We start from the raw sequence: 8,530 nt of genomic DNA, 5'->3' as shown, positions 1-8,530 counted from the left end.
GTTTCTTTATTCATTAACCAATAAAAGCAACACACAGACATATGGACCTCCCACACCATTACCTGCGAATGGTAAGTTAAAACAAACCCTGTCCTCATGTCACTTTGGCCATGATGTTTACCACAGCAGTAGAAACCCTCACTAAGGCAGCTATCCTTAACATTATGAAAAAGGGGGGGCTGGAGAGATGGCTCAGTGGTTAAGAGCATTGGCTGCTCTTCCAGAGGACCCCAGTTCAATTCCCAGTGCCCACCTGGCAGCTCGCAACTGTATGCAAGTCCAGTTCCAGGAGATCTGACACCTTCGCCCCAACGCACATAAAATAAAGTTAAATTTAAAAAGAATATGAGAAAAGAAAGTTCTATAGACAGTTTCACAACTCATAATCCTTAGAAACAGAGTCACCACGGAATACATTGCTCGAGATGGAAGTGTCAGTCCCAGCTGTAACATTTTGCTATCATCCCCCTCAGATCCTAAAATTGGACTTTTTATTTACCCTTCAATTCTGGGAGGCCTGCACATTTATCTTCTCCTGAAAGCACTGCTGATGGTGTCATTTGCCTACATCCTTACAGGGGGAAAAAATATTTTTAAAAAATATATAGGACTAACGGTAGCTGACAATTAACTAGTCATTGTCAGTTGACCATCATGTGACCTCGAGGGACAGGGTCTTTTAACGTGAGAATATCAAGATGATGGCACAGCAGATGTCACCACATGAAAAATTTGCTGCAATGAGCTTTTTATGAAATATTGAGGCTGAGCAGAGAAACAGTTTCTTCTGACAAAAATACTCCCAGTCCCTCCCTGCTTTAAATCACAGTGTGGAGGTTGCTGGCTTTGGCTTGGCAGTGCTAGCAATCACACCCTGAATGTGCCTCACTGGGAAATGTCCAAATTCAAGAGATGACCTTTATGATGCAGATCATATGAGATCTTCCTCTTTCCTTTAGGTGTTGTAACCACAAAATAGGTTTTGCTTTTGTGGGATTTCAAAATTAGACATTATCCAAGAGTCTCATTTGTATAAGGAAAAAAATCATTTTGTACAGCGAAGGAAGCAGCAAATGTCCTCACTAACATTTGAGAGTGCACTGTGTTCTCTCTCCTGCCCTGCAGTCCCACTTACCGCCCATCCTCCCATGGGCGGAAAAATCTCCAGTCAATTGTTTAACCCTTCCGACCTTCTCCTTGGTGAATAGATAAGTGAGGTCCACCTAGCTTAAGTTCAGAGAAAGGAGAGGGAGTCTTAAGTAGAAATGCTTCAAGGGGGACAAGCTCTCGTTCTGCCCCCTGGCTGAGACACTGCTTGTCAGGTGGTGCTTGGGCAGCCAGGAGGGGCGGAGATCACATTCCCTGTTCTGCTGAGAGACAACAAGGGCAAACAACCCATGCATGGGGGGAGGCCGAAGGGGTATGCTACATCCCTATATGCATTTGAAATCCTGGGGGTGGCAGTAGAGTCTGGAGTGGTGGAAGGAGACGTGATTCCACCACAGTTCAAGAGCCCTGCCTGATCACTCCATGGTAACCTTGTGTGCTGCTGACTGCATGGTCTATCCACAGTTCAAAAGTCCTGCCTGGCCATACCATGGTAACCTTTTGTTTCGCTGACTGCAATAGTACACTGTTCTATTCTTGGCATGATGCTCAGTACTGGCCAGGATTCATTTCTCTCTATTCGACCTGAATGGTAGACACATAATAAAATGCACAGTGACAAGATTTCCTGAGGCTTTCAGGTGCATTCAGCCTGGCAGGCTATGGACTGCTACATTCCCGTGTCCAAAAGTTCAATCCTGATTCCAGATTCTAGTTGGAAACCAAATTGATACTGTCTAGTGTTTCTCATTTGGGAGACCATTAAGGATCACTTGATTCATTTACACAACAACATACTTTGAGAGTAATAATTCTGTCCAGGAACTGTGCTCAGCTCAGGTTTATATAAATATAAAGAAGACATAGCCTAGGGAGCTAGCAGAAGTACACATTCACTATAATATGGTCGAATATGGTCATTGCGAGATTAGACTGACTGCAGAATCCATAAGGTGAGAGCATTTAATGAAACAGAGATGACTGAGATGACATCATAGAGCAACTGATGCCTAGAGGAAGAGAGACAGCTAGAAACAGGATGTTCCCAAGGGAAAACTGTAAGCAAAGGTAAAATACCATGAAAGCAGAACACTGAGACACTGGAGTGGGGTAGGGCAGGACATTCTCTTTCTCTCCCTCTCTCTTTCTTTCTCTATCTCCCTCCCTCCCTCCTTTCCTTACTCCCTCCCTTACTCTCTCCTTCTCTCTCACCCATGTGTATGTATGTGTGTGTGAGAGAGTCAGAGATACACACACAGAGAGGCAGAACACTCTGTATGGTGTGTGTCTTGCTAGAACATAAAATGTGTGCATGTAAGAGTAATAGCTTCTTAGTAAGGAGTAAAGTACAGGAGAGCAGGGCAGGCTCTGTGCATTGGGCTAAAGATCTTCATACTGTCGATCCTAAAAAGCCACAGAAGGCTGAACAAGACAGATAAACAGTCGATTTCTTATGCCACACCTCTCAGCTACCTTCTACAAATCACTAAAGAGAATGTCTTCCTGGGCTCATGGTTTGCACTGGTGGGTCACAGTCATATACCACAGCTTGGCTTTACTCTGGCGAGGGTAGAGACCCTTCTTTCCTTGAACTAGTACAAAGAAAGAGAGAGAGAGAGAGAAAATGATTATCTGGACAAGTTCCTGTATATTTTCAGTCCCCATCTCACTTCTCAGCTTTAAAGAGGGCCGAGAAAAAAAGGATCTACACCCTACCACTTTTCCAAACCCTTTTATGGAATCTCAGCATTGCTTCTGGAAAGCAGTGTGAGGGGGTGGTGGCTGAAACAGGCAGTCTGTGTTTTCCCACTCCTGGCACCTATATCATGGCATTATAATTACTCCTTACTTTTTAGCTTCCTCCACCAGAACATAAACTTCTTGCAGAGCTGTGATGGTTGCTCCAATGCCCCTAGTCCTTAAAAAGTACCTAGGGACTTGCAGTTGTTCAATTTCTATCAGCTGAATACACGAACAGCCATTGTCTCCAAATTGCAAAAGTGAATGACAGTTCAGGATTCACTATGCCCCAGGCATTCTGAGAGCTATAACTGAGGTAGTCCTGATCTACAGGCTATGCCTGTTCGACACCGGAGACTATTAAGGCTCTGAGACAACATACTTGTTTGCCAGGAAGAGTTGTGATCTTCACCAAGTGCCCCTGAATAGTGAGTACTTAAGAATAACACCTTTAATCAACAGAACAGAAAATTCTGCATGGCTGCTTCAAGTGAAATCACAGAAACGTTGACCCTATCACAAGGTATCAGCATACATTTGAAAGGGGCCACCAATGATAATTTCAACTGACATGGACTGGGTTAATGTTGAACAAAATGTGGTAGATGGTTGGCTCACATCCCTCCCTTCTGCCTGCTGATATTGCTCTGTCACAGTTCTTGCCTATGTGCTTAGGTCACTAGAAATTCTTCATTGCCAAACATAACTTCTATCAAAGTCAGAAGTCTCAGGTCAGACCAGCATGCCTGAGACCCAGCATCTTGGCTGGAACACAGAGGACTGCCTCAGGTGTGGAAAGTCAAGCCCTGTATAGTTCAAAGAGCACAGTAAACTTTTAGCATAAATTAAATAATAACTATTTTCCCTTGAAATCTAGTATAGGGCAATTGACTTCAGGCATGGCAAAGCTAGTGAAAGTAGAAAATCGCTCTTGAAAAACAACCATCTAATGTCTAAGGGAGCTGGGGGTGCCATAGCTCAGGCCTTTAATCCAAGCAAAGTGTGAAAGCAGAGGCAGGTGTTGATCTGTGAGCTCAAGGTCAGCCTGGTCGAAAAGGTAATTTCCAGGCCAAGCAGGACTTCACAGAGAAACATTGTTGATGGTGGAAGCTACAAAATAATCTTACACTAGTTAAGAATTATGTATAATAATGGGTTATTTATTTAGGGGAGACTTACAGATCACTGTCCTAGATCACAGTCTTCTGCATGAATGGAGAACAGGAACAGGGAGAAGCGAAAACCTGAAGCAAGAGAGTGAGTGTAGGCTTTCTGCTGCATTTATAGTATGAGAAACCATGACCAGTGGACTGATATTTTAAAGGCTATTGGCTGAATGAGCAGAAGGAACTCCCACAGCACCTCCCCTTTTTGTTTAAATAAGAGAGCCCCAAACCCAATACAAAACTATATACACTAGAAACAGATATCAAGTATAAGATTAGAATCACAACCAGCATAAACAATATTAAGCAAGGAATGCATGCTAAATGCTTTAATAAACATTCTATCCTAAAGAATCTAAGTCTTATACTGGAAATGGCTTGGCTAGATCATATGAGGACAGTAACTATGACTATCTAATAGTCAATCCCATTGAAGGTCTGAGAAAGGAGATAATATTACTTGAGTAGGAAGGAAGTGCAATCACGCAGCTTCCAAAATGTCCAGTAGATGACAGAGACAACTGGCTGCCTGAGCAATCACCTAAAGTCTCATTTGCAATGTTGAAGCAACCAACTTTGGCTAAGGCCTAGAGTAACTTACAGACCATTTTCAGAGGCAGGAAAATTTTCAAAACCATCTCACCCTGTCTTGGCAAGATTTAATAAGTCTTCTTGTATCCTGTTTGTCCAGTCCAGACATCGTGCACTTTGTCAGTGGTTGAGGCATGGGCAGTTTCTTGCCCAAAGGCCAGTTGTGCCAAGAAGAAGACAAACTCCAAGTGGAGTGTCTTTGGTGCTCAACACACTCTTGGGAATAGATCAGTGCAACCAAGAGCAATCCTGTCTCACATCAACAGAATCCTGTTATTTAAACACCATGTTCTACAGATCTTTGAAGTGATTTAAGGTAACCTATCTATGCAAAAATACAATCCCTATGTACCTAAAGAACCTAATTAGTCTTACTAGAAGTCTAACAAACATGAATGACTATTGACCTATAATACTTAATACCTATATAACCTAAAGATTAATACAATATCAGAAAATTAAACAATCTTTAAACAACTGTGTAGTAAAGGAAGACAATGACATCAAAATGTATAAATATGTATAAATATCTTAATCAGAGGTAGAAATATATAATGCAATGTTGTAAATATATCTTAAAATAGTATAAATTATACAAAATATCTTAAACAGAAGTAGAATCATGCATGTATACAATATGACAAAATAACTTTGCATAGGTGTACAAATAATGTAAACAGAAATAACAAATATAATTTGAACTTGTATCAATATATAAGAAACTATATGAGTGTAAATTGCCCATAAATAATAGCTCACAAGTATTCATTCTACTACTCACTGTTATTATTAGTGTGAATAAGTTCACACTAAATTACTTATTATCCTATTCAATCTTCCCTTTTCTTTGATATCTCTAGGCCTACACAATTTCCACCCCAACCCCCAACCCCCAACCCTATATGAGTAATAAACAACCCCTAAATGGTGTCTCTAACCATGAGGACAAACTTTGTTGGGAGTGGGCATATCGCTTTCTAGAATTGCTTCCTGCTGTCATGGGGGCAATGTTTTTTCTATGGGATCCTGTAAAAGTAAAATAATGGTTAAGTTTCAAGATTGCTGTTTTGTATAATGACAAATGGTCTCTGAGTAGTCAATAGGGTCTTTTTGTTTGTTTGTTTGAAATTCTTATGGAAGTTTTGGCCAGAACATTGTAAGAAGGTGCACCATTTCCTCAGCTGGTACCCAAAAACTGGTCACATAGTAGTGTTATCAGCATCATGACATCATATCAACCAGGTGGAGTCATCGTTGTGGGGCCCCATCTTCTACCTGGAGGCTTCAAATATTACTGCAGGAAAATCTATTGCTCATTATAGAAAACTTAAGCATTATTCATATGAACATATATTCAATGAAAGATATAATATAAACAAAATGGGCAAGTAAGATATTTCCTTAAAAATCAATCTTCTTTCTATCCTGTACCAAATGGCTCCTGACATGAAACAGAAATTCTGAAGTTTTCTTTTAACAACACACTTAAATTTAGAGAAGGATAGCCATTGCCCAACTTCAAAGCCACCTCTTACTTTTAAGTAGAGATGTCTACATTTCCAAATAATCAAATTTTACTATGCAGATAATACAGCATCATAAGGAAGATTTTTCTTTGCTTGTTGATTCTTTCTGGATTGCTATCCTTTTATCTTTAGGCATCTAGATGTTCAAGATCTCTCCACTCCTTGAAGATGAATATTTTCCAGCAAAGACATGAACAGAATCCTGCCCTAACCATTATGAGGTTTTCTTACCACCTGTATGATTGTCACCTCTGTGGATGAGCCGTCATTTCTCTTTCTCAAGAGGTTTCTCTTTTCAAACAGAATCTTTATTAATTTTGATGGTATCCATAGCTTTTTTTCTCCTATGGAAACAAGAGCAAAACCCCTTCCCCAATGTAGCACATCTCCTAGTTTCCATTGTGAGGTCAGCACATTTTTGAAATATACTGGTTGATTTAATTCAGAAGTTTTTTCTATTATCCAATGTCTCTCTGCTGCTGTTGTTCCTTTATCATTAGCATTAAGAAAATTCAAGGTTAATAAAGCATTATGCAATCTATTTCTGGGGTATATTCTATCCCTTTCTGCTTGTTTAACATATAGTTCGATTTGATCTTTCTATAACTGCCTGACCTGTAGGATTGTTTGGTATACCTGTAATATGCTTTATATTTTCTTAGACACACATGTTGGACCATTTTCTGTCTTTATTTGTGCAGGTATACCCATGACGACCATAACTTCTAATAAATGCATGATTGCTGAATCAGCCATTTCTGAGCTCAAAGCAGTGGCACATTGAAAACCTGAATAAGTGTCAATGGTGTAGTATACATATTTTAATTTTGCAGTTCTGTAAAGTGGAACACATCTATCTGCCAGATCTCATTCTTTTGAGTACCCTTTGGGTTACTCTCTGCTGCTAATGGTGTTTGGTTATAGAAAGAGCAAGTAGGACATCTCTTTAAAATTTCCTTAGCTTGTTGCCATGTAATAGAAAACTCTTTCTTTAAACCTTTGCTATTGGCATGATGTTTCTTATAAAATTCTGAGACCTTCAGCACACTTCCAATCAATAATTGATCAAGTTCTGCATTACCTTTAGCTAGAGGACCTGGCAGATCAGTATGGGATCAAATGCGTGTTATGTATATTAGACAAAGCCTATTCCTGATTATATCTGTATGAATAATGAAGTCAATTCTGTATAATTGGGTATAAATTCAACAGTTTCAATAAGCAAGAAAATTCTTTCTTTATATTGTGAATCAGTAGCTATATTTAGTGGTTCTTTAAAATCCCTCAGTACTATGAGAATAGCATATAGTTCTGCCTTTTGGGCAGAATTATAAGGGCTTTGTTCTATCTCATTCAGTTCTTCTAATTTGTAACCTGCCTTTCCTGATTTATTTGCAATTGTACAAAATGTATTGCTGCATTGTATTGGTGCATCACATACAATTTGGGGAAGGATCAAGTAGCCCTATTTATAAGGTTAACCCTATTACTTTGGGGATAATTGCTATTAATTTCTCCCAAAAATTTAGCATAAGCTCTTTGCCATGGTACATTGCCTTCCCATAATCTTTTTTAAATTTCATCAGCAGTAAAAGGAACTATAATCTCTGCTGGGTCTATACCTGCTAGTTGTTGAAGTCTCAATTTTCTTTTTATAATTAATTCAAAGACCTTTTCCACATAGGTTTTTAATGTTTTACTTGGTTTATGTGGTAAAATACCCATTCTAAGATTATATCTTCCCTCTACATTAAAATTCCTATAGGGGAAATTCTGGAAGGCAATATGACTAGAATATAATTAAGATTTGGATTCACTCTATCTACATGTGCCTCCTGTAGTTTCTCTTAAACGACCACCATTTCTTTTTAACTTCAGCTGTTAATTCTCTGGGACTATTTAAGTCTTTGTCACCATATAAGGTTTTATTTAAATGAACTATTAGGTCATGTGTTATCCCAACAGCTGGTTGTAGACTGGAAATATCTCCCTTCAATCTTTGAAAGACATTAAGAGTCTGAAATGATCTCTCCTAATTTGTGCCTTTTATGTTCTAATTTTCTGTAAACCTATTTTGTAACCTAGTTAATTGACAGAATCTACTCTTTGTATTTTTTTCAAGAGCAATTTAAGCAAAAGATTTTTTTTTATTTCTTCAAACATTCTAAAGTATCTGCATTTGAGTTAGATAACAGATGCCATTCATGTAATGGTAAATTATGACTTAGGAAATTGCTTATATATTATTTCAAATGGTTGATTTACAAAGTATTGGCACAGGGTGAGACTATTGAGCATTCCCTGTGGGAGGATGGTCCACTGGTATCTCCTAGTAGACTGAGAATTATCATAAGTAGGCACTGTGAAAGCAAATTTTTCTCTATCCTTTTCCTGTAAAGG

The sequence above is a fragment of the Myodes glareolus genome, chromosome 1 (genome assembly GCF_982192425.1).
Source record: "Myodes glareolus chromosome 1, mMyoGla1.1, whole genome shotgun sequence".
Taxonomy (NCBI): domain Eukaryota; kingdom Metazoa; phylum Chordata; class Mammalia; order Rodentia; family Cricetidae; genus Myodes; species Myodes glareolus.
The sequence above is the reverse complement of the archived record's forward strand: the minus strand, read 5'-3'. Positions refer to the sequence as shown.